Source organism: Diceros bicornis, chromosome 16, assembly GCF_020826845.1.
Source record: "Diceros bicornis minor isolate mBicDic1 chromosome 16, mDicBic1.mat.cur, whole genome shotgun sequence".
In the NCBI taxonomy this organism is placed as follows: Eukaryota; Metazoa; Chordata; class Mammalia; order Perissodactyla; family Rhinocerotidae; genus Diceros; species Diceros bicornis.
This window is the reverse complement of record NC_080755.1, coordinates 28,586,236-28,612,371: the sequence shown is the minus strand read 5'-3', so window position 1 is coordinate 28,612,371 and position 26,136 is coordinate 28,586,236. Positions and strand designations below refer to the sequence as shown.

At 37.6% G+C, this 26,136-nt stretch overlaps 1 protein-coding gene across 1 annotated transcript in view; it reads left to right on the top strand.

Annotated features, from left to right (window-relative positions):
- The first annotated feature begins 898 nt into the window (after positions 1–898).
- NOL4 (nucleolar protein 4) overlaps positions 899–26,136 on the top strand; it is a 432,326-nt gene continuing 407,088 nt past the window's right edge. Inside the window, exon 1 of the mRNA XM_058556965.1 lies at positions 899–1,081. The gene's annotated coding sequence lies outside the window, so the exon portion shown is untranslated. The remainder of the gene's footprint in view (positions 1,082–26,136) is intronic.

Genomic DNA, 26,136 nt, shown 5'->3' with positions numbered 1-26,136 from the left:
TGGGGTTTTGTCCTGTTCCCTTACTTGGAACCTATTCCTTTGCCTCCTCATTTTGCCTCTTTCCCTGTGCTTGTGTCTATGTATTAGGTAGGTCGGCTACATCCCCTGCTCTTGGAGAGATGACCTTATATAAATGATGTCTTAGGAGGCCTGGCAGTGTGCTTCCCTCTCCTCTCCAGTTGCAAGTGTTCCAGGAGTGACCCCTATGTGGGCTATGTGTGTCCTTCTGTTGTGGCGGGGTTGTTTTTCCCATAGGTGCCCAGGGAGGCTGAGTTACGCCCCTGGCCAGCTGTTGTAATGCTCAGCTGCGTGTAGTTGTTGTGGGCCCTTCAGTCTCTTTATCGGGTGTGGGGTGTCCCAGCACAGTTGGCTGCAAGGTCTGATAGCACATTCCTGTTGCTGTGTTTCTATTAAGTGAGTAGGCCCCCAGCGTGGCAGGTTGTTAGGCTCAGGGGCTTACAATTGCTGTAAGCCTCTAGCCTTTAGGTCCCTTGTCAACTCTTTGAGGATTGCAGCTGGGTGGGGCTGACCTCAGGTAGGAGAGCACCCGATTGTTTCAGGCTTTGGAAGGTGGGGCCAACCCCCTATGTCACTCTTTGAGAAGCACAAGTCTTCTGCAGCTGACAAGCCCCACCGTCTATAGGTCCACACACACAGTCAACACAGTCCTTCCCCATGCGTGTGCCCCAACCTCCTGAAGTCTCTCCAAGGAGGGAGCCCCACACTCTCCACCACTGCCTCATACTCTCCACCCACTCCTTGCACACACCCTGCCCTACAGAGGCAGACCCAGTCACCAGGCTGTGGAGAATCCAGGCAGCTCCCATAGCAGGCCCATAAGTTGCCCAAGGGCTTGTTGTTGGGTGGGGCCAGTCCCTAGGGTGGGCTGCTTGCCCTGGCTGAGCTGGATTCAATCGGTGCTCTAGTGGGTGGGGCAGACCCTGGGCTAGCAGGCCCCAGGGAGAACTCCAATGGCATCTGTGTCAGCAAGCCCACCCCAGGCCACAACAATGGCCGCCGCCAATGTCCCAGTCCCTGGAGAGGTCTCACCTCTCACTGCGATGGGCTCAGAGCCTATCAGGTGAGTCTCTTTTCCCCAAAGGGCTGTGCATCTTTCTTTCTGGTGATTTTAGGTTGGTTTCCGAAATGGGTGAGTTTGTGTGTGGGCCCTTTAAGAGCAGGTTTTAGTTTCTTTGTGAGCCAGCTTTCCTGAGGGTACTCCCCAATGTTTTAGTAGCAGGCAAAGTCAGATATTATGCCACTCTTCTCGATTGTGCTGGGTCCACAAAATGCCCACAGTGGGGGCGCTCCTGGCTCAGGTCCCCGCTCCTCCAGGGAGGGCTGCGGACCTGTGGGTTGCTCCCGGGCGGCTGTGAAGCCGGCGTTTTTTCTCTCCAGAAGGGAGTTTCTGCCTCTTCCAGCTGGATTAGGATTGTTCTTTGTTGCAGGAGTTCCTCTTATCCAGTTTTCAGTTCTCTCTCAGGGGTAATTTTTCCATGAGTAGTTGTAAATTGGCTGTGTCTACGGGAGGAGGTGAGTTCAGAGTCTGCCTATGCCGCCATCTTGACTTCCATGTATTGATTTGGATGTGGCTACTTGGGTATAAATGCTTGTACAGTTCATCAAGCTGTATACTTAATCTGTCTACACTTTATCATATGTAAGTTATATCTCAAAGTTTTTTTTAAACCATGTATATTTTTCTTGCCCCTTTCCCCCTTAAGCCTCATGTCATTTTGAGCTTTAACTTTTCTGAAAGTCTTCTTATAGTTTCTTAAAAACTTTTGATTTTACTTTAGCTTTTTCATGATATTTTCCATGTTATGTTCCTATTTTTTAATATAAGAATTCATCTTAATGTTATGAATGTAACCTGTCTGGTTTACTTAAACATGTATGCTTGTTTTCTTCCATTGGAACTACTCCTTCATGTCAGAATTTCATTTTAGAGATTCTCATCCTTCTTGAACTTTAGTTTCTTTCTCTTTGGCCATGAGATATACATATTTTTCTTTGAATTTTGAACTCTGCTTTCCCAAAACTTTGATTTCAGTGGACTCACAGCCACTATTCTTTCTCTGCACCATCATAAATTCCAATGTGATATTGTAATTTTCCCGAAGAATTCTCTCACTTCCCCATTAACAGTCAATCCGCTCTCATTGGCTTCATTGTTTGTAGCACTGATAAGGAAATCAAAGGGTAGATCTGGTTCTATGACCTGTCCTATAAGGTAACCTTACAGGGTGGTAGGCTTATGCCATGGGGAAGGTCTATGTGGGTGAATCTTAGGAGCTTCAATACTGGGCATAATAGCCAGTTTTGCACTGAGTACTACATGCTTAAATGAGCATAATATAGAAATGAGAATCATCCTTGATCTCACCTTAAAGAAACACTCTGGATTGGACAGAAATTTGCATCAGCAATAGTGGAGATTACCAGAGCAGGAGGCTTTGTCTCAGCCCTAGTATCTGAGGCAAAATAGAAATCATGATATTCCAACAGAGTAGCAGCAGCAAAATCCAGGTCTCCATGCATTGTCTGTCTTTCAGCTATGACACAGGGCTCTATCTTTGGTGGTAGAGAAAGCAGGTGAGTGGGAGCACGTTCCGGGGTAACCAGATCCTGGCAATGGTTAAGGAGTCCCTTTCCCCACTTCTCCTGCTGAAGGGTTAGATTTGAGTTCCATTTACAGGGATGAAGTGAAAGCAAACTGAATTGTTCTTTTGAATACAAGTAAGAGTTCTGAGGGAATTTTGGACATATACGGAGAATTTTAGAAAAAGGGCATATCGAGGAGAGGCTACATTTTCTGCGCAACTGTAAATTGAAACCTCTCAGTTACATAAATAATTTGGGGCATATAAATCTTCTTATAGACTTTCTTGTTACTTCTCCATAGAATTATAAACACCACTTTCTTCACAATGAAAGTCGTGTAGTAGAGTGGTTATGAACCCATACTTTAGAATGAGACAGACCTAGAATCAACACTGGGTTCCAACTATTACAAGCTGGGTGATCTTAGATGAATTATTTAAAGTCTCAGACTCTCAGTTTCCTTAATTATAAAATAATATGAGTAGATTAAATGAGATAATTTATATGAAGTATTTAACAGAATGCCTGATACATATTGGAAGTTCAGTAAGTGGACATTATTATTATTATTCCATGAAATATCTATTATCTTCCATGGTATTTGTTTACTTTTACATGTACATTTTCATCCTCTCACCCTCAAATTTCAATTTAGACATATATCAATAATCTTGATAAACTTTTTTCCAGTTTTCATGAAACATGCATTGGCTCTTGGCATAAAATAGTTTGAATATTTCCTACATTTTGTGATACAATATGCTTAATTTGAAAAATGTAAGTCAGAAAAAAAACTTAGATTTAAGTTTTGTTTAAAGCTATTTGATAATAAAAAGAATTACTGCTATTAAAAAATAAGACTAGTTCACCAAACCAATTTAAAGTGTTTAGAGTGGTAACAAAAATGAGGAAGATCACTTTCTAAAGAAAGTGATATGTCTTTTATAATTCCTCATATATTTAAACAATATTCATAGTGGATTTTGGTGTGATTAGATCATTGGTAATATTTTTAAATCAAATATTTATAAATGAAAAGAAAAGGAGACATGTCTTAATGTATTAGATATTTAACACATATTGATAAGTAAATGAGTGAATGAAAGAGTCTATAAATAAATAACTTTTTGTTCAGTAGGTGCAACTTACAAATATAAACCAATTAAATAAAAAGGATAAAACAATGTATATAACCAGGTACTAATGATTAATCTTGGCAATTATTGTTTAAAAATTACAAATGCCACTGTTTTAAAGGACAAACCATATCTATATAATGTAATTGTCTTTCTGACTCTATTAAAAGGGAAAATAATAAACATATACTAAACTATGATTTGGGTAACATTCAGGGCCATGTGTCTCATGAAATCTATTTGCTAAATTTATTGAGATTGGATAAGATTCAATCACTGTCTCAAGAACTGAAATCTGGATGAAAGATAAACACAAAGATAATAATAAACGTCAATGTTTCAAGGTAAGATGTGATAGCTAATGATATGAGTTTTATGGCCTGTCTTGTTTAAAATCTGTATTAATTACAGAAGGAGCAGACAGCGTGTTAATTAAACTTGCAGATGATTCTAAATTAGGAGATGCTACAAATACCACTGAAAACCAAGAAGTAATGGTTGAAGTAAAAGGAATTCATGAACAAAACTGCCATTAAATAATACCGAAAGAAAATAAATCAGTAAGAGTAAAGATTTCAAACTCTACTGCGCTCACTTTCTGCTCTCCTGAGGCAAAAACTAAGTACAAATCTTAAAACAAGCATAAAAACAATTTTTTGAGGCTAATGATTTTTTTCTTTGAAGGAAGATCATACATTATTTTATTTTTTAGAGCTCATCACTGTCAAGTGGATATTTAAAGCTATATTTGGAGAACAACTTAGAGTAGTGAATTTCACTGTGTTTGATTGAGGGGATACTAATTTGAATCTTCTGGTGCATATCCTATACCTCGATACGTAAGTCCTTGTTTTGTTGTCTAAATAGGTACTCCAATTTTCCTAAAAAATGAAACTCTGAACTGCAATCCTTGGGGACTGGGTTTCTACTACTTTTGTTTTTTGCCAACTTATCTGTCTGAACCTTTGCCTATTACCCAATCTCCAACTTGCCTCGTGCTCAAATTATCTTCCTCCTATCTCTGGTTGCTGGGCAATTTCTGGCCCTCTCATCGTTCTGGAGCTCTGTGTAGTCTCAGCATCCTACCTGTCTCATTCAGAGTGTTCAAGTGGACTAAGGCCCCCTCTGATAGCTTACAACTGCCCCTGGTCATGTCTATTTCGAAATTCTATTGTCACCTCAAACTCAATGTGTTTCTAAAGAGAATTCATTATTTTTCTTTCTGTCCCCTAAAAAAGACCCCTCTCCTGACTTTTCTATCCATGTCAGTGGTGACAGATTTCACCCAGACCAATAGGAATGGAAAATTGTCTTTGGCGTTTTCATATTCATGATGTTCTATATTCTATTGTCCACCCAGTCTCCTTGCATTTCTCTCCAAATTCATTTTGATCTTCCTCTTACCTTTCTTACTTTCATTCTTCTTGTCCAGGCCCATATCATTTATATTTCTATGATCATAATAGCCTTTTGGGGGGGTATAAAATAAAAATAATAAAAGTTGGTTTAATGTTCCTATAAAAGTAAGCACATATAACTAAGAAAAACAGATTTGTACCATCCCACCCTTTCAAAAAAGAATACTCAGATGTTCAGCGACAGGGAAAAAATAAAATGAACAAAACCAGGTCAGTTTATCACTACCCAGACACTACCTGGTGTCTGTAAGCTATAACTGGAAGCGAAGGTCTGGTTCTTGCATGGTTTTTGTCGTGCATTATTGCACATTCTTGGGATAAAACCAACCAGCCTAAGGTTATCTAACCAACCTAAAGTTATCACCAAGGAGGGACTGGGCCAGTTCCATGTAGACATATGATAAAGACGTGGTCATAGTGGTGGATGTATTAACTAGTGCTACAGTGGTAATCGTTTTGCAACATATAAGTGTATCATATCAACACATTGTACACCTTAAACTTACACAATGTTATATGTCAATTATATCTCAATGAAGCTGGAGAAAAAAAAGACATGGTCATATAGGAAGGAGATGTGCAGGCACTGAGGGCCCCTCTGGGAGTGTACGCACTGCTGTGAGGTTGGTGGAGATGAGAGCAGAAAGAAGGGAAGCAGTGTTTAGTTTATTTTCATCTTTTAAAATAACAGCTAACATATATTGAACATTTATAATATTTTGAACAAAGCTGCAAACTAATTGTGTACATTTTGTCCTCACAACAACTCCATGGCATAGATGTTTTTATTAACTCCATTTTCATGGTTGATGGAGTTGAGAATCCAAATATATCCCAAATATGGCCCCTTCTCCCTGTCTATCTATGCACCACCATGGCCCAAGCTTTCATCATCTCTCTTTGCAACGTTCTCCTAATCTGTCTCCCCACACCTACTTTTGCCCTCACCAGTCCTTTCCACCAAAGCTTCTAGAATGATCTTCTAAAAATTTATATCATATCACATAATTTCCCTGTTTAAAATCTTTCGGCAATTTCCCATTGCACTTGAGAATAAAATCAAAAGTCCTGAGTAGTTGGTATAAGACTTTGTATGATCTGGTGCTGCCTCTTTTTCTTTCCACATTTCTTGTCACACTTTCCTCCTTTACAATACCTCCACTACAGTGACCTCAGGTCACTTCCTCTAACATCCAAATGATCCCTCCTCAGGGCTTTGCCCGACCTATTCCTTTTGCCTCAAACAATTTTTCCCCAAGCCTTTAGCTGGCTCATTTCTATTCATCCTTCAGGCCTCAGCTTAAACTTTGCTTCCTCAGAATGTCCTCGTTTGTTTTGTTTTTCTTTTTATAAAATGTTTTCCTTATCTGATTTTTAAGGTCTGTTTTTTGAGGTATATTTAAATACAATAAAATTCATTCTTGATGAAATTTGACAAATTTAAACGGTCATATAACCATCAACAATCAGAATATAGAATATTTTAATTGATTTCAAAAGGTTCCCTGTGCCCCTTTGAAATCAATTCCCTTTCCCTACATTTAGCCCTTGGCAACCATTCATTTCTTTCTCTATAGTTTCGCATTTTCCAGAATGTCATATGAATGGAATCATATCGAATATAGCCACTTGTATGTGGCTTCTTTCACTGACATAATTATTTTAAGATTCATCCCCGTTGTTGCGTGTATCTCTCAGAATTTGTTTATCTGTTCACCAGTGGATGTACATTTAGGTTGTTTCTAGGTTTTGGCGATGATGAATAAAACTGCTATAAATAGTTGGCACAAGATTTTGTGTGGCTGTACATTTCATTTCTCTTGAGAGATAACTAGGAGTAAAATTAGTTGGTCAGATGGTAAGTGTACATCTACCTTTATAAGAACTGCCAAACTGTTTTCCAAAGCAGCTGCACCATTTTGCACTCACACAAGAAACATATGATACATCCAGTTGCTCTTTATACTCATCAGCACTTGATATTCTCAGTTTAAAAATTTTAGTAATTTTAATAGGTGTGTGATATATATATATACTTTTAATTTGCATTTCCTTGATGAATAATGTTGAGCGTATTTTCATGTGCGTGTTTGCTATCAATAACTCTTCTTTGATGACCTATGTGTTCTAATCTTTTGCCCACTTTTATTGAGTTGTGAAAGTTCTTTATATATTCTGGATAAAAGTCCTTTATCAGACATACATTTTGCAAATATTTTTCACCAGCCTGCAACTTGTCATTTTATGTTCTTAAAAGTGTATTTTGAAGAGCAGAAGTTTTTAAGTTTGATAAATTCAATTTATCAATTTTTTCTTTTACGGTTCTTTGGATTAGTGCTTTTGTATCCTTAACTCACCCAAGGCCACAAAAATTTTATGTTATATTTTATTTTCTAAAATTTTATAGGCTTCAGCTTATGATCCATTTCCAACTGATTTTTGTATTTTGAGCTATGGGTGTACATTCATGTTTTTGCACATGAATGTTTATGTTTTGGGTGTAAATAAATACATAACATCTAAATATGCCAGTTTGGGAAACTCTTGACTGAGTTCAGTACAGCCTACATATTATTTTTCCACAGCCAGAAAACATCAAATCTCAGCTATTCTCTCCAGTGCATCTCTATACCAGCCCTCAATTAATCTACCAAAAACACAACTTTATGTTACTTCCTTGCTTAAAAACATTCAGTGAAGAAAACAGATTATTCAATAAATGGTGTTGGCACAATTGGATTTTCATTTGACAAGAAAGTTAATTCAGATCTCTATACCTCCTTATATATACATGCACAATTCCCAGTGGATTTAAAATATAAATATAAAAGATATAAAGTATTAGAAAAATTAATTAGAAAACTGTAGGAGAATACTTTAAATATTTTTGAAATTGAAAGTGCTTTCTACGCAAATATAAAACCCAAAGACAAGGAAATGAAAACATTAACTTTTTTTTTTTTTTTTTTTTTTGTGAGGAGATCAGCCCTGAGCTAACATCCGCCAATCCTCCTCTTTTTTTGCTGAGGAAGACGGCCCTGGGCTAACATCCGTGCCCATCTTCCTCCACTTTATATGGGACGCCGCCACAGCATGGCTCACCAAGCAGTGCGTCGGTGCGCGCCCGGGATCCGAACCAGTGAACCCCGGGCCGCCGCAGCGGAGCGCGCGCACCTAACCGCTTGCGCCACCGGGCCGGCCCCGAAAACATTAACATTTTTGACTGCATAGTATAAAAAGAGCTAATTTATATATGGCAAAATAAACATAAACTAAGTTGAGAGACAGATGAAATATTGAGAAAGATATTTGCAATATGTAATAGGAATACAGAGCTCCTATCCTTTTAAAAAATGGTTTCTTATAAATCAGTTTTAAAAAAAGGCAAACACCTCTGAAGAAAAATGGGCAAAGGGTATAAACTATAATTCACAATAGAGCAAATATCCAATGAAAAAGAAAAGATGCATAGCACTACTAATAACCAAAGAATTATAAATTAAAACAGCAATTAGATATCTTTAAATTATCAGATAAATAAAGATTTAAATATTTTATAATGTTTGATTTTAGTAAATGTTATAGGGAAGCAAAAATCTTACACACATTTGGAATATAAATTGATATACCATTTCTGGAGAGCCATCTGACAAAATACATCAAAACCTGTAACTATGTTTAGACCTTTTGAATTATAAATACGTTCATAGGAATTTCATATAAGAAAACAATGGAACGAGTGTGAAATGGTATATTTATTATAGTCAAAAAATTGAAAATAGCCTAATCATTCACCAAAAAAGTATTGATTAAATAAATTAAGGTACATCAATTCAGCAAAATAATTAGCAGCTCTTAAAACAGGGTAAAGTGTACACACACACACACACACACACACACACACACACACCCCATGTCATTGAATGAAAAAGCAGGTTATGATGTGGTAGATATAGTATGATCGAACCATTTTATATTTATATATTCATTGTGTTGTGTGTTAGTGACATTTATCTTTGGGGAGTAGGATTTGGAATGAAAACAAAATTTATATTTAAACAACTTTGATATTATATAAATTCCTCTTATGAGTGCAATGATTTTTGTAACATAAATTAAAGTTATCCATATTAGTTTTAGAAAAATTGAAACAAAAAATATAATCACACAACTCAGGGATGACTACTGTTCCTATTGTGCTGCATTCCCAGCAAAATGTTTTTTTATGCTTACATATGTGTTTAGACATATTTGAGATCTTATACAGATATTTTATAACTGGTGTTATAGGGTCTCTCATTCATCAATCCATTCATTTGACATGCATCACCTTTGTATGGAAAGCTCTGGTTCATAATGTGGGGAATGCAAGAGAAAGAAAGGAAAATTTTGAAAAGAGAAGAAATCTGCCATCCAAATACTTTTCATTTACTTAATTTATACATTTAGCAAGTATTTATTGAGGGCCTTTATGCGCCAGGCACTGTTCTAGATGTGACAAGCATGTACCAAGCAATCTTCTGTTCTTAATGGAAATAGAAATCATCGAAATCCATTTGACATGTCTTAGTTTTGGAATGAATAAAGACATGTCTGCTCTTCAGATAATCTAACAAGCATTTAGCACACTATGTTAAAATTCTTTAAATGACTCGGGTTTTTGTTCTCTTGAGTTTAAGGTCACAATTATTTAAATTTCTTTTAGCGAACATACGCTTGCAAACCCACGCCAGCTGAATTAATGAGTAGAAGATAAATGTGTCCATTGAAGGAAGAGAAGGGACCAATAAAAAGCTACATGTAGCCAGGAAACGAATTCAATGATCACCTTCATTTCGGGCGCCAAAAAGTGGGATGAAGGCAAAGACCATATGGAAGCAAATGCAGAAATTAATATCAATGATGACACAGTAACTATAAACAGATTCCTTCCTGTTTCTTGCTTTGATATTCTCAATTGCTCCTCTTTCTTGTGTTGGGGAATTGGCTTCCCTGATGACAACTGCTGGTGCTGACAGGATGAATGGAGCCAGAGATCTTGGTGACCATGGGAGAGGCCATGGTCCAGCAACCAGGTAGGTCCTGGCAGGGGACTGGGGCAAGGCAATGAGAAAATTAGGCACACCGAATTTCAAAGGAGGGACTGAGACATTAAAAAATACAGTAGGCTGTCACTATAGATGGGATATAAGATGGGAACTATGTCTCCAGAATAAAGCAAGAGTTTAGTTACTAGAGGAGAGTATGAGGCTAGGGAGATGCTAAGTTCCTGCCTTGACTCCTTTTTGGTTCCTGTTGACAGTCTGGTCCCAGAGCTACAGATGCGACTTTCTCTTCAAGTAGATATTCACCCTACTGAGCTATGGAAACTCAGATATTCACCCTACTGAGCTATGGTAGGAAAGCCAAGAACTTGTAGGGAATTGTAAAGTCATGGTCCTTATAGTTGCACCTTCTAGATCCTCTGATGACTAACTTGGACCAAATACCTTAGCTTTTGGGGCCTTTTTTCTCCCCACATTGTGGTGTTATTCTGAGGACACCCTTTTCCTTTCTTTCCATTTTCTTTTTAGGTTAAAATGAGAATTTTATTGAAAACATCATGGTGGTTTGTTGTTAGTGCCATCAAGTCGATTCCAATTCCTAGCCACCCTGTGTGCAGCAGAGTTGAACCCTGCCAGGTATCTTTGTGCCATCCTCTCACCTTCCTGCACTGTATCAGACAATGCTCCACTGCTTATTCACAGGGTTTTCGTGGCCAATTTTTTCAAAAGTGGGTGACCAGGTCCTTCTTCCTAGTCTGTCTTAGTCTAGAAGATCTGCTGAAACCTGTCCAGCATAGGTAACCCTGCTGGTAGGTGAAATACCGGTGGCATAGCTTTCAGCCTCAGAGCAACATGGGAACAGGGTAAAGAACCAGGGCTGTGGTGGCGAGAGCACCAAATCTTAACTGCTAGACCACCAGGGCTGGCGTCATGATGGTAGAGATCATTCATTGTATCTTGGTATTTGTGTCAAACAAAAGTTGACAACTGCTTCCTCTCCATGAAGAGTTTTAGATAATTTTATACTCTGCTTATATACTTAACTATACAGTTAACTAGATAAATTGGATTTAATAGAAAAGGCATTTTATCCTTCCCAAATAGTCTGGATGCAGAGCCACTATCTGCTCAACCCCAGGGTCTCCATTCTCAGCCTGTGGTATGTTGGGGTGCCCTGAAGTTGTACCATGTACTGCCTGCATGACTGTGCGTAGTGATCTTGTAGACTTTTATCATGTTATTGGTCAAATTTAATTTCACAAAGGTCAGAAGACTTAAATTATTTTATATTTGCATGCCTTATCCTTGAAAAGAGAAGATGGAGTTCCTCTTTCCATTTATTCAATTTATCCTTTGGAATTTCTCAACTGGCGATAAAGAAAAATGCATGTGTTGTAAGTGGAAGGAGCTTAATTGAATGTGTTGGTTTTGTAATAGATCGCTATTTGTAAGTATGCAGAGAGCAAATGCCACCTGGGAAGTAGAAATCACTTTTTCCAGTGCAGTATTTTTAATTATGTCTTTTCACCTGAGCTCCAGGGCAAAAGTTCCATTTTTCTCCCTGCTCCTTATTAACAAAACCCACAAGGACAGGGTTTTCTAATTTCATATTTTTAAGTGAATTTAGCATGCAAAGTATTCTGAAATGACATTAGATATGTAGTTAAGATAATACCTAGGCTCTGGTGTTTCTTTGCTTCATACAAATGTTAACATCCTACCTAGATTAACTGCCCTCGTTCACATAGAAATACTTAACCAGATAATCTGCCTGTTACTGAAAGTGTGTTCAATGGCTTGTTGTGATTCTTGTTTGTATCTGCATACTTTTGAAACATATGGTAACTATCACAGGAACTATATCTATATATATTTATATATATATACATATAATGTTTTTTTGGTTTAATTTGTGTTGAGTATGATTTTGTACACCATGCAGACTTGCAACCATTTTGAGAGTCATTAACCTGAACAAAATTGAATTCACCAGTCTAGGTTCCTTAATAATATCCTGGCTAAGACATTAAATAATAAATGAGAGGAAAATGGAAGTGGCGAGATTCTAAGGAGAGAGCAAGGATTCAGGCCTCCTGAGTTTTTAATCCCCATCCTGTCATTGTTTTCCCCTGTGAACTTGAGTCTGCCATTCTTTGTTTTTGTTTCCTGGCTGTGGCAGGAGAGAAACAGCAAGTCAAGGCAGTGTTGTGGTGAGGGTGAATGAAGGCCTAAAATGTGCTTTGAGAGCCTCAAGTACAACACACTGTACCGCACGTGGAAATTATTATGAGTTCATTCTTCATGCACTTGTAGTCCCTGCCCTCTAGGCTCAGACTGCCAGCCAAGGCACCAATTACTGTCGATGGGGCTGTTGGTTCTTGTGATGTGAACACCTGTCCTCCAGCAAATGAACTGAGATAATACATACCAATTTACAATGTGTGTCATATACCCTACAAATTGAATCTCCAAATACACTCTGAGTTGAATAATAAATGACACTGGGTTTAAATGACAGGAAATAGACTCAATACAATTGCTTGGGCATCTGCGTCCACCCAGGCCTTTGTCCACCCAGTCTGCTGCTGAAACGCCAAGCCAGACTTCCCTCTGTATTCTCAGAGCTGACTAAGTGGCCATCTGTATGGGGAAAGTCACTGCAGAATTTCTGGCTTCCCTGGGACAGCCTCGGGCTTATTAATTCAGTCAAGCCAAGGCTTGGCAGACCTGGCCCCATGCTGCTCATCAGATAAGACAAAATTGCAACCGGATACAATTCCAGGGGCCTTCAAATTCATATTTAAAGAAATATTCATTAGGCAAATGGACGAGCTGCCCCATACAAATCATTGCCCTGAAATTTACAGGAGAGAAAATTTCAGAGTGTAAAAGGGAAAGAAACAGTAGTATAGGATAGTGGTTAAGGGAATAAGCTTTAAAGGTCAGAGAGAAGCTGGTGTAAATCTTGGCTCCACTTTTCCTAGCTGTGTGACTTCTGGCAAGTTACAAACTATAATTTCTCTAAATTTCAGTTTCCTCATAGGTCTCTAAGCTAGGACCATACCTAACTTGCTCACCATTATATCCCTAATGCCTGGAACACTATTTGGCATACAGTAGGTGCTGAAAATCAATTGGATGGATGGAGGTTTTTCTGGAGTCATTTTTATTGCTTGTTACAGCTACTGATTTAATAGCCAGGATAGGCGATGATGGTGCACAACGATCTGTGTCAACTCACTCCTGTGCTCTCCTTGTGATCTCTGTGGGAACAACCTCTGGGTGAGGGAGAAAAGAGGTTCTTCAGTATCTGGCCTGCTCTGCCTAAGTGCCCAGTCAGGAGGTTAAGCATCATGCTTACGCTCATTTTGTGCAAATCAACTCTCTTCTCTCAAAGAATTTATAGTGCACAGCCAGAGCTGCATATTTTGATACATTTCACTTATTCCTATATTTATGGAATTTTGTATATGTAGAATTATGTAGAGTTTCCCCTGGCTTCCTTTCAGTTTAATAACATGACCTTCCCATAAATACGGGCCTATGTATCTCCCACGGCTGTATTTGATGTAGACATATAAGTATGTACAATTTTCTTTTTTTTTCCTGCTTTAATTACGTGCTAACCAGTCAGAACTACATTGATCCAGATACTACCTATTTGCTATGGTCATATGCATTTCTAACATCCTGATCAAGGGAAAGGTGGAGAGGAGAATAAAAGCCCAGGGAAACAGAAGCAAGGCTGTGAGGACAGACAAGGGTACTACACTCATGTCAGTGTTATAGAAACAGACGTGCACTGATAATTCTACTCATGTTTATTTTGTTGTTCTTCCTCAACTAATGCCTGTGTGACCTAAAAAGACAAAGTCTTAGGTGTCTATTTTTAGTTTCTATGTAACTCTATGTAGTGCCTTTGCTTTATTTTGTAGGCTCATCACTTGCAGTGAGGGCTGTTAACACACATGAACTCAGGGAAAAGTGCCTGTGCTGTAACCAATTTCCATCATTGAATTGGTGATGGGCACAAAGGCATGAAAGGAGGCATCTACGGATCTGCTCCAAGGGGCTCTGCCTGGACCATGAAGCTGGTAGAGTCTCCCCTCTCTTAGGAAGGCTCCTTGAAGGCATTTGTGTAATGCTCCTCCTCTGTGCTTTCTTCTTATCTAAGTCTTCCTTGCCTCCACCCAGGATAAACCCAAAGAACTTTCTATTTGCCACTTCATTCCAACTTACCTCATCTTTCCCATCACTGCCCTTATCTGAATTCCCTTCCTCTATCTCATTCTTTGATTACTTTAGGACACTGCACAGGAAATCTCACATAGGTAAGTTCTCTCTTGCTTCCCCCCTGTTCTAAGATCTTCTGTATGTCTGAACATCTCTTTAGAACTTGTCTGTCAATCTGTCCCTATTCCACTTTCTCACAGCTCTGCTAAGCGGCAACGGATGGTATTTGGTTACTGTGTTAAATATAGGATAGTGGGAAAGAGGACTCTTTATTGATTAATTCAGGTTTTAAATTCTACCTCTGCTACCCACTAACTGTGTTATCTTAGCAAGTTCTCCATGCCTCCGTTTTCATTTATCATTTTTTTTCACCCTTTCTTAATGCCCTCCAATCTCTAGCCAACACCTACTTTTGGCTGAATCTAGCAGAAAGCCTGCTGATAGAGCATGCTTAGAAACACATCCTGCAGGTCTTGGCCCCCTGTGTTACAGAGGAGAGCAGGGCAAGGTTGAGGCATGGATCAAAAGGCAAACCAGCCCTGGACCAGCACACAGCATTTATCATGTTTGTTTATGGAGTTATCTCCCCTCCAAGAAAGTGAGCTGCCCAGGGTCAGGAACTGCATTTTCTTCTGCTTTGTATCCCCTGCTACTTGCACACTACCTTGAATGAAATGCAAGCTTAATAAATATCTGTTGGGTAGACTTGTTAATGGAGGTTAGGTAATATCCTTCTCAGGCAACACCTTTGCATTTTTAGTTAGATAGGTCTGGACCTATAGGAGTCCATGCTGCCAGAAATGGGTCCTGATGAATGTGTAGTGTAGTGGAGAGAGGACTGGAGAACGGACCAACTAAGAATTATCCACAATTCTTCAAAAAGCCCTACTAAACTGGACAAAGGACAGGTTAGTTTTGATAGCAAAATAGAGTAATGAGGTATTCAAGAACACAAAAGTGAGAGAGGACTGGGCAGGATGGGGCAGTGTCATGGGCCTGGACACAGACATGGTGTAGCATGAGTTCCTGACATTAGAGATCAGTGGGAAAAAGGCACTTCCAGGAAAATGAAGTTACAAACTATGAAGCTGGCTTCAAAGGCAAAAACCACATTCAATTTACTTTGCAACATTGCCTGGATCAACCTCATAACCTACCCCCCACCTGCCCATTTGGTTCATTCTTCTCTGCAGCAGAATATTCTATACCATGTTTAGAACAGTGCCTGGCATGTGAATATATATTGAGTGAAAATAATGTAGAGGGGAAGGGAATTGTAAGTGTAGAACAATGTCTACATGTAGGTTTACTTTAATCCTGAAGCTGGAGATGTAAGAGCACGTGTAGCTAACAATCCTTCTGAACTATTTTTCCTTTAAGAACAGGTACACTGTGTCTTTGAAGAACCATGGAAAACAGTCCCCAGAACACATTACTTTGGCCTTCCCAGGAATGGTCAATGTAGCTTAGAAAAGGTGAATAGGAAAATTTAGCTTCTCAAAGCCTAGACACATTGTTCTTCATATCTGTGACACATTGCATTATATACAGTATTCCTCACTCATATGTTCTCTTTCCTTTCTGCCAAGTAAACCATATACTTCTCATTCCATTACTTTCAGTTTGGTCATATGATTTGCTTTGGCCAATGGAATGCGAGCAGATGTGACATATTTAACATCTGAACAAAATTTTTGAATTTTCTTATTTAGTTTTGGTTTTGCATCGTTTGTGCCCACCCTATACTTAAGAAGAGCATGACCCAGAGAGTAGTTACTTCTTTGAACTGAGTTCCAAAATGAGAAAACTCACAGAACAGAACTGAGCAGAACCTGTTGTAGCCACAGCTGACTTGCCGACCTCAGGTAATTTGAGCCAGAAATAAGTGTTTGCCATTGTAAGCTAAGAAGGTATAGGTGTTAGTTTTCTATTGCTGCTGTAATGAATTACCATAAATTTAACAGCTTAAACAACACAAATTTATCTTACAGTTCTGCAGGTGAAGGCCAGTATGAGTTTCACTGGTCTAAAATCAAGGTGTCGGCAGGGCTGTGTCCTTTTCTGGAGGTCCTAGGGGAAAATCTGTTTCCTTGCCTTTTCCAGCTTCTAGAGGCTGCCCACGTTCCTTGGCTCATGGCCCCCTTCAAAGCCAGAAATATTGCATTTCTCTGAACATTCTTCCATAGTTACATCTCCCTCTGTTATCTTTTTCTGCCTTCCTCTTCCATTTTTCAGGACCCTTGTGATTTCACTAGGCTCATCCAGATAATTCAGGATGTCTCTCCATTTTAAAGTTAGCTGATTAGCAACCTTAATTTCCCTTTGTCATGAATCTTAACATATTCTTGAATTCTAGGGATTAAGACGTGGACATCTTTGGGGGCAATTATTCTTCAGTATGGGTATTGCAATTAAGGATGATGCTGCTCAAAAGGGAGAGAACTTGTAATTACTTAGTAAATGAACATAAAACAGCAGCTACCTGTGGTTGTTTGGAGTCATAAGGTAAAATATATAGCAAATGTCATTGAATCTGATGACCTGGCTCCATGCCCCATACTGCATCTACCTGTAGGAACTTGGGCAAGTCATTTGATTTATTTCATTCTTAGTTTCTTCAACTGTAATATGGAAATAGTAAACTCTAGTGCTATGTATCTTTCAGGGTTATTGAATGGATCAAATCAAATAATGTAGTGTAAGGGCATATGCATGTATATATATATATCACTTCATTCTCTGTAATGATATATACACAATAGGGTGTATAGGTTGGTAATAAGGTTATCAGATGTAGCCTTGTCCCAAATTACTCTTTTAAATGGATCATGGCTTCTGTGTCTATGTATGTACATTTGTGAGCTTGTAATTGTCTTGTGAATATAGATTAGGCTAATTCACTTTTCCATTGAAAAAGTAATACAGATTCCAAAAATGCACACTTTCCTCATTTCTTCCCCAATGGGAACTGTTAAAAATTATTGAGTAATAAATTGGTAAAATTAAGATACCAATTTCCATTGATTTCAAGTTCTGTGTTTTAAGACACATATGTACATGCCTGTGTGCATTTTTGTTCTACATTGTAAAAATTTTCTTTTATTTAATCTTCCATATCATATCACAGCATGGTCTTGACAATTCTAACTTTTCAGTTATCTAGGTATTTCAATAAGAAACTCACTAATGGAAAGACATGTAAAATTGCTTTGTCCTTTTGCTGGGGTTCAGCTTTGTGCTCATTGCCTGAACATCTTGGCCAGTTCTTAAGGCATCCCTGGCTGTGTAGTCAGCTGTCTCTCCCAGTGTCAGCTGGAAGCCCTTCTTCCTCTCTTGGTGTCTGTGGAATGGGAGAATTTATCTTATCATTCCACATATGTTCATGAGAGATCAGAATATTAGAGATACCCAAAGAGTTTGTATCTTTCTGTATCCTTTATTCCTTTTGCCTGCTTTTACATATGCTTTAATATTTATATGTTTAATTAAATGCATTCCAGTATGTATGCACTGAAGTATGTACACATGAATATATGTGCTATTATTTCAGATTAAATTATGATGCTTGTCCAGTGACAGATCCATATCTTTAACATACTGTTTTCAAGAGATCACAAATTTGTCAGTTGGAAGCTAAATTTTTTTCAGCAAAGCTATGCGATCAGAGAAAAATATTACTTGTAAAGAATGTTTTCCACATTCAAGATAGGAACCTACAACCATTCCATGGACTTTAAAATTATGCTATGCTGTGCTAAACACAACATAAGGATTAGTCCAAAACATGACACTAATAAACAAAAAGTCTATAATACTCAAATTAGAACTTTACAAGAGGAATAATAACTAAACATGTATTATATACAGTGTGCCGTAACGGTATTAAATGCCCTCAAAAGTAAAAGGATTTGATCTGAGAAAGAGGTCATCTTGAAAATTAATGTCTAATGAAATGAAAGATCTCTATTCCCTTGCCCAGTACTATTCTCTAAAATTAAATATTTTAAAATAGTTTTTGTTTCATAGTTCCTTTCGGTGTTAAATATTATATTCATAGATTCTATAATGATTCTTCTAGTTCTTGATTTATCATATTAGACAATAGCTGTCTAAAGTAACAGAATAAGGGGCTGGCCCGGTGGCACAAGTGGTTGGGTGCGTGCACTCTGCTGCGGCGGCCCAGGGTTCACCAGTTCGGATCCCGGGCGCGCACTTGTTGGGCCATGCTGTGGTGGCGTCTCATATAAAGTGGAGGAAGATGGGCGTGGATGTTAGCCCAGAGCCAGTCTTCCTCAGCAAAAAAGAGGAGGATTGGCAGATGTTAGCTCAGGGCTGATTTTCCTCACAAAAAAAATAAAAAATAAAGTAACAGAATAAGATATTGAATACATTTTAAATAAATTGAAATTACAAGCACACAATAGGAATAGTTGTCTGGGGAAAGAATGGAGAATGTAAGTGGGAGATAAAAAGGAATGCATAATTTAGAGAACGAATAAAACAAGAAGAGTACTTAATATGCTATGAATTAAGGACCATGATTAACTTAACCTTCTATACCAGGGGTTCAAAAAAATATTAACTTGTTTGCAGTTTAGTTTCTTTTGGGGGCAGTGGTTCCATTTTGGATGCAAATTATAATGACCCAAGGAGGTTTTAAAAATGCCCATGCTTGGACCCAACTCCTAAATTTTCTGATTTAATAAGTCTGGAGTAGAAACTAGGCATGTGTATTTTTTGTGATTAAATATTATGAAGTGAACATGTCTGTGTACCTATAATCCAAAACATAGAACATTACTAGCATCCCAGATTCTCCTCTCATTTGGACAGTAGTACTTTTAAAATCCCCAATATGATTCTAATGTTTGTACAGAGTTGAGGACCATTCTTTTAGTTCATACTCAGGCTGATGCCTTCTTGTCTTATGCACTCTTTCTCTTGCATTTCTTTTTCTTATTTTGTAATATTCCAAGCGTCATTCATTCATAGTGGGTAGGGATGATTTGTGAACTTTCTTTGTTCTTATATCTTTAAAATGTATTTGTTTTTTCAAATTTGATTGATAGACTAACTACATGCAGAATTATTATTTAAAATCATTTTCCCACTCAAGTTTGATAGCATTTTCCACTGTCTTTGAGCATCCAATTTTGCTGAAATCAGTTTGGTTTCATTTGTTGTACATATCTTTTTTATTATCTTTTCCCTGGAAGATTTCTTGATTTCCTCTTTTTCCTTGAAGACCTCAAGTTTCACTAAAATATATCAAAATGTGGCTTTCTGCTATATACCCAGCTCAACACCTGAGAAGTTCTTTTAATAAAAATTTTTTCTATTATTTCTTTGATTATTTTCTTCCCTTCATTAGTCATTAACTCCTCCTGGAATGTTTATTAGATTAACATTGGCATTCTGGAGTTGAACCTCCATGTTATAAAAAATATGTATGTTTATTTATTTATTTTTACTTATATATAAATAAAATGTGTTATATTTTTATTATATTTGTATATAATATATAATTAAATTTATGTGTATATATCTGTATATATATACATACATACTACATCATGGGAAATTTCTTAAACATAATTTTTCTAGTACTAAGCTTGGTCTTGCTTGATTATTCTCTTATTCAGTGCATTGACTGATTTATTTTGTAATCACAATTAAAATTTTAATTTCCACTAACTCTCATTCTCTGGTGGTTCCTTTTTTTTTTTTTTTTTTAATAATAATCTATTCCTGTTTTATAGATACAACATCCTCTTAAACTTCTCTGAGGAAACTAATTGGAATATTATAAACTTTCATTTTGGTTCCTAAATTATTTCTGTTTCCTATAAGGTCAATTTATTCATTTTGGTTTTTGCCACGGATACTATTCATGTTCCTCTAATATGTGGTGATCCTTAGATATAGATTTGCATTTACTGAATGAAGGATTAGAATGATTAATAGAGGTAGGTGTGTTATGTTTTTCTAACAGACCCTCCATTATGAAAGGTGTGTTTTTTATGGGGGAGAAGCTCTGTTTACATGGATAGAATGTGTCAGTTACGTGCTGCTCTCTAGGTTACTGAGCATAGAACAGTCTAGTTGACTGGGGACTTGCATATTTAGACAAAGTAAAGAGGGCTTTATTCTGGGATTAAAACTCTTTAGAGTGTATGGCTCCTGAGTGGAGCTGCTCTCCTCTGCCCTTTCTTACCTCTGCCTCTGCTGGGGTGATCTACATCCCCTGTCTTAGCTTCTTTCTTGGGCTCCTATATGAATGGCAGCTTTACTCCCTGGGCAGATCAACTCCCACTTTTTAGAAAGTTATTTTGCTCTAAGTTGGCTTATTTAATTAAAACATTATTTACAAAGCATTTTAATTAAGTGGTCCATTCCTGCTCTTTACCTTTGCTGAGTTGGAATTTGAAGTTACTCCTTCGTTACCTGAGAAGGACAGAACTTTCATTTAGCATTTAGTGCTGAGGCTTCCTCATCCTGTTTTTCCCTTCAGTCTGATCCTATTTTTAGCTAGAATTCCCTCAAACTTTCTAATATACTGATGGCTCACTTTTTTTTCAGACACTGTGAATTTCATTTATATATATGTATATATATCAGTGGAGTGAGTTGTTTGCTTTACATTTGACATCTTCCACTGAAAGTCCTGATGAGTATATGATAGATTTTCATTGACTAAAAGCAAAATGCATATAGATAGTGGTAAATTATACTACTTCAATGACGAGATTCACTAAGTTTTTGACCTAGAATAGGGCAAGATATTGCTAAGTGAAAATATATGAGTCAATACAAACATTTGAATGGAAAATTTAGAATCATTAAAGTTAATAAACCCAAGATGTATTGGTAATTGCAGATCTAATATATACAGTCAATATGTTTGCAAGTAGACCAACAGTTTTAGATATGTATATCCATTTGTCTGTTCATTCATCTGTCCATTTGTCTCTCTGTTACTTTATCCGTCCTGCTTTCCATCTATCTATCCAGCAGGTCGTAAAGAAAACAATAAAAAATGCCCAACTTGCTTAGCTTTCCAGGTAAAAAAGAAAGTAATGGCCCTAAAACTCTTTAACCCAATATTTAAATTACACCAGTGGTTTATAAGTTTTTTGTGCCATGGACCTCCTTGGTAGTCTGGTGAAGCTTCTGGACTCCTTCATGAAATAATATTTTTAAATGTGCGAAATAAACACAAGATTACATAGGAAACCAGGTATATGGAAACATATTTGTTACAATAACTTAAATTTATTATGTATTTCAAATTTCTGGTGCATATTCTTTCTCTTGATTTATTTATACCAGATGATAATCAGATTATTGGTGTTTTCCAAGAACTACTATCCACAAAAAGTATTGCTATTTTTATTATTCATGAATTTCAGAGCTATCTTTCTTATTTCCCTTTTTTCTTCTATCTTTAACTTTGTTCTGGATTTGTTCTGTTGTTCTTTTTCCTAGTCTCATAAATTTGAATATTACCTCATTAATTTCCAGCTTTTCTTCTTTTCAAGTATAAGAACATTAAATCCATTAGCATTCCTCTGATTAAGCTTTATTGCATCCCATACTTTTTGATTTATAGTGATATTATTATCACCGTTCCAGTGTATTTTCCAATTCCTTTTAGGATTTACTCATTGACCGAAGAGTTACTTAATAGCACATTTTAAAATCAAGTGCATGAGCAATTAAAGTTAGGTTGTTTTTTTTTTTCTTAAGTATTTTATGCATTCTTGAAGCATATTCATTCACTGTTCTCTGAGTAAGGTCTTTTGGTTTGTTTTTGTCTGAATGTAATCTTTATTTCATCTTCATTGTGTTTTGTTTGCCAAAAGTCTGTATATCAACGTCATTCCTAAATGATGGCCGTGGCTGGACATAAAATTCTGGCTGGCATCTATTTTCTCTTCTTTGAAGATATTCTTTCTGCTATCTTCCAGCTTCCATTTTTGCTTTTGAGAATTTGGCTGTTTCGTTGTTCCTTCATAAAAAAATGTCTTTTCTTCCTGACTGCTTTTAAAGTCTTCACTTTATCTTTATTGATCTGCAGTTCCACTGTAGCTCCTATATTATGTCTACGTGTATATTTCTTTTTAGTAATCCTGTTGGAAATTCACCGGACTTTCTTACCCTGAGAATCAGTGTCTTTATCAGTTCTGGAAAATTCTCAGTCATTATCACTTTGAATATTGCCTTTTTTCTGGTCTCCCTATTTTTCTCTGAATGGACATATGTGACCTTTTTACTTTATACTCAATATCTCTTAACTTCTCTTTCATATTTTCATTTCTTCATAATTTTGTACTGCATTCCAGGTGATTTGTTAAATTAAATATTCTCCTTCATGAATTCCCTCTTCAGCTAATGGTAACTAATTTGTGTTTCGCCCATCTATTGAGTTTCTCATTTTAATGATTGTATTTTTTCATTTTTAGAAGTTTTCTTTAGAAACTTTGAAAAATATACCTGGGCATTTTTGATAATCTCTTGTTCTGTATCATACTTTTGTCTGTTTTTTTTTCTTTAAACCTATTTGTTTTATATTCCTTACCTGATAATATCAATATATGTCAACCTTGGGGTATTGTTCTTCAGGCTTTAAAAAATTTTTTCCTGCTAATTCTCTCTCTTTCTGATGGTAGCTACTTTCTTCATTGTGGGAATTTTGTGAGACTAAGGTTTAAAAATTATTCCTTCAGAGAAGATTTGTTCCAGTTTCTGCAGGTTAATGTGGACACTAATGACCTAGGATCACTTAATGTTTGACTTATGGATTTTGTGGGCCAGATAGGCAGTGTTAGGTAATTTCTTTCCCAATCTCAAGTAAGTGTACACTTATGCTTGGGAAATTTCAAGGGGAAATTTTCTTTCTCTTTCCAGCTCTATACAGGTTGATGGCCAAACTAGGCAAATATCCTACCATGTCCCTCTGTGGGTTTTCTTTTTCCCTTCTAATTCAATCACAGAGTGCACTGCCTTTGAGGATCCAAAGCTCTATGTGGTAGTTTCTGGTTCAAACTTCCTTTATGGAGTGTTCCCTAGACAGTAGTTTTGATTGTTCTCCATGCCTCTGGCTCATTAAAGCCCAAGCTATATGTCAACGTAATGCTCCCTTACTTCTCTAGATGCCTCTAAAACTCCTATGTCCGTGCCAGTTGAGCCATGCATTTAAAAATTATTTTAAAAATATCCAATGAGCACACCTATGATGAGATTGTGGTTTCTAAATACTATTTTGGAGAAATGGCTGCTCTAGGACAGTCTCAGGGAAAGTACACAGTGAGCCTGATACATCTTTTTTTTTTTTTTTTAATTTTATTTATTTATTTTTCCCCCAAAGCCCCAGTAGATAGCTGTATGTCATAGCTGCACATCCTTCCAGTTGCTGTACGTGGGACGCGGCCTCAGCATGGCCGGAGAAGCGGCGCGTCGGTGAGCGCCCGGGATCCGAGCCCGGGCCGCCAGCAGCAGAGTGTGCGCACTTAACCGCTAAGCCACAGGGCCGGCCCCTGATACATCTTCTTATGCTGGAAAACAAGCAAGTCAAAGAATAGAGACATGTCACAGGGACCCAGGAACCAGTTTTCGAACAATTTGAGCATCAAATACAATAATGAATATAATTGACTGTAACCATTGAATCTATAAAAATCTGTGAACCATTGTGTTGTCAGAGAGTGAGAGATACGGTACCAATGAGGAGATTATTACACTACCTCCTTATCCTCAAAATTTGTAATCAAAAGCAAAGTTAAACATTGAGCATAACTCTTGGAGGAAGTGCAGTTCAGCACATGGTAATGAGATAGAACTCTTGTCTCTTTTTTCTCTTTATTATTTAAAAAAATTTTGGGGGGGTGAGGAAGAATGTCCCTGAGCTCACATCTGTGCCAATCTTCCTCTATTTTGTATATGGGATGCTGCCACAGCATGGCTTGTTGAGTGGTGTGTAGGTCCGTGCCTGGGATCCGAACCCATGAACCCCAGGCCGCCATAGCAGAGTGCGTGAACTCAACCACTACACCACTGGAGCGGCCCCTGTCTCTCTTTTCTAAACAGAAGTCTAAAAATGCCACTTAACGAGAGAGGGAATGATAGAATTAGAAAATGATTGTTTTGTAACTCTTACTAAGATAATTCAGAAAATATCACCACTAGAGGCTAAAATCTTTAGAGGAAATGTTGTTGAAGAACTGGATACTCACTGAGACCAAAGTATCACCCAGAAAATCACTTGCTAATTTCAATAGGCAGGAAAAAAAATACCCTTACAATGGAGAGATCTGGGAGTTCCCATCTTGACCACATGATGAAAAGTAGTCTCAGTAATAGTGGACCACATGACATTGTCTCCCTTTTGATGAAGTATTGCAGGACATACAAGGTGTTCTTGCCCAAAGTGCTACACCTGAATCAAATCAAGCCTTTATATTTAACTTCCTGACTGTAGAAAATATAGGGGTTAGAAAAACAGGAAAAATGATATCAGGAGGAAAATGTGGATCCCAGAATGTGGAACCCTGCTTACACTGGCTAACTGTCTTCAAAATGTCAGAAGGCATAGGAAAAAGGAAAGTAGGAAGCTTGAACTTTGGTTGCATCAAAGTTAAAAAAAAAAAAAACGCTAAAAATATATTTTGGAGAAAACTGAACATTTGAAATAAAAATCTGACAATTTTAAAATATGATAATGATGTTTGTATTAGAGTTCTCCAGAGAAAAAGAACCAATAGGATATGTGTGTGTGTGTGTGTGTGTCTGTGTGTGTGTATATATATATATATAAAGAGCTTTATTTTAAGGAATTGGCTCATGTAATTGTGGATGCTTAGTGAGTACAAAATCTGATGGGACAGAGCAGCAGACTGGAGACTCAGGAAAGAGTTGCCATTTGAGTCTAAAGGCAGTCTGCTGGCAAACCAGGAGGAGCTGATCTTACAGTTCAAGTCCAAAGGCCTTCTGCTGGCAGGTCTGCTGCTTCTTGCTCTGGGAGGTCAGCCTTTTGTTTCAGTCAGGCCTTCAACTGATTGGGCGAGGCCCACCCACATTACAGAGAGTAATCTACTTTATTCAAAGTCTACTGTTTTTTTTTATGGTATTAGGAGGTAGGACTTTTGGGAAATGATTAGGTGATGAAGATGGAGCCCTCATGGATGGGATTAGTGCCCTTATAAAAGGGACCCTAGAGAGTTCTGTTGCTGTCTTTCTGTCATGTGATACGATGAGAAGATGGCAATCTATGACCTGCAAGAGGGCCCTCACCCAACCACGCTGGCACCCTGATCTCAGACTTCCAGGCTGCAAAACTGTGAGAAATAAATTTCTGTTGTTTATAAGCCGCACAGTCTTTGGTAATTTGTTATAGCAGCCCAAATGTACCAAAACACTATGGCAATTATTATTGGAAGATAAGCTGTGTGGTGTAGGAACATGATCCCAAATATATCTGTCATGGGCATCAAATGTGTGCATATACATGCACAGATATGCATGCCTGCAGGCATTGAGTGTTCAGCAAGACATGTTGAAAATGCAGGAGTGTTAGAGAAAAACACAATGGATTTTTTTTTAAATTTTTACTGACATTGAGGCAAAATGTGAGAGGTACATGAAGAATAAGGAGATAGAAATCACATTTGGAGGCAGATTTAAAGAGCTGCATTTTTGAAGAGT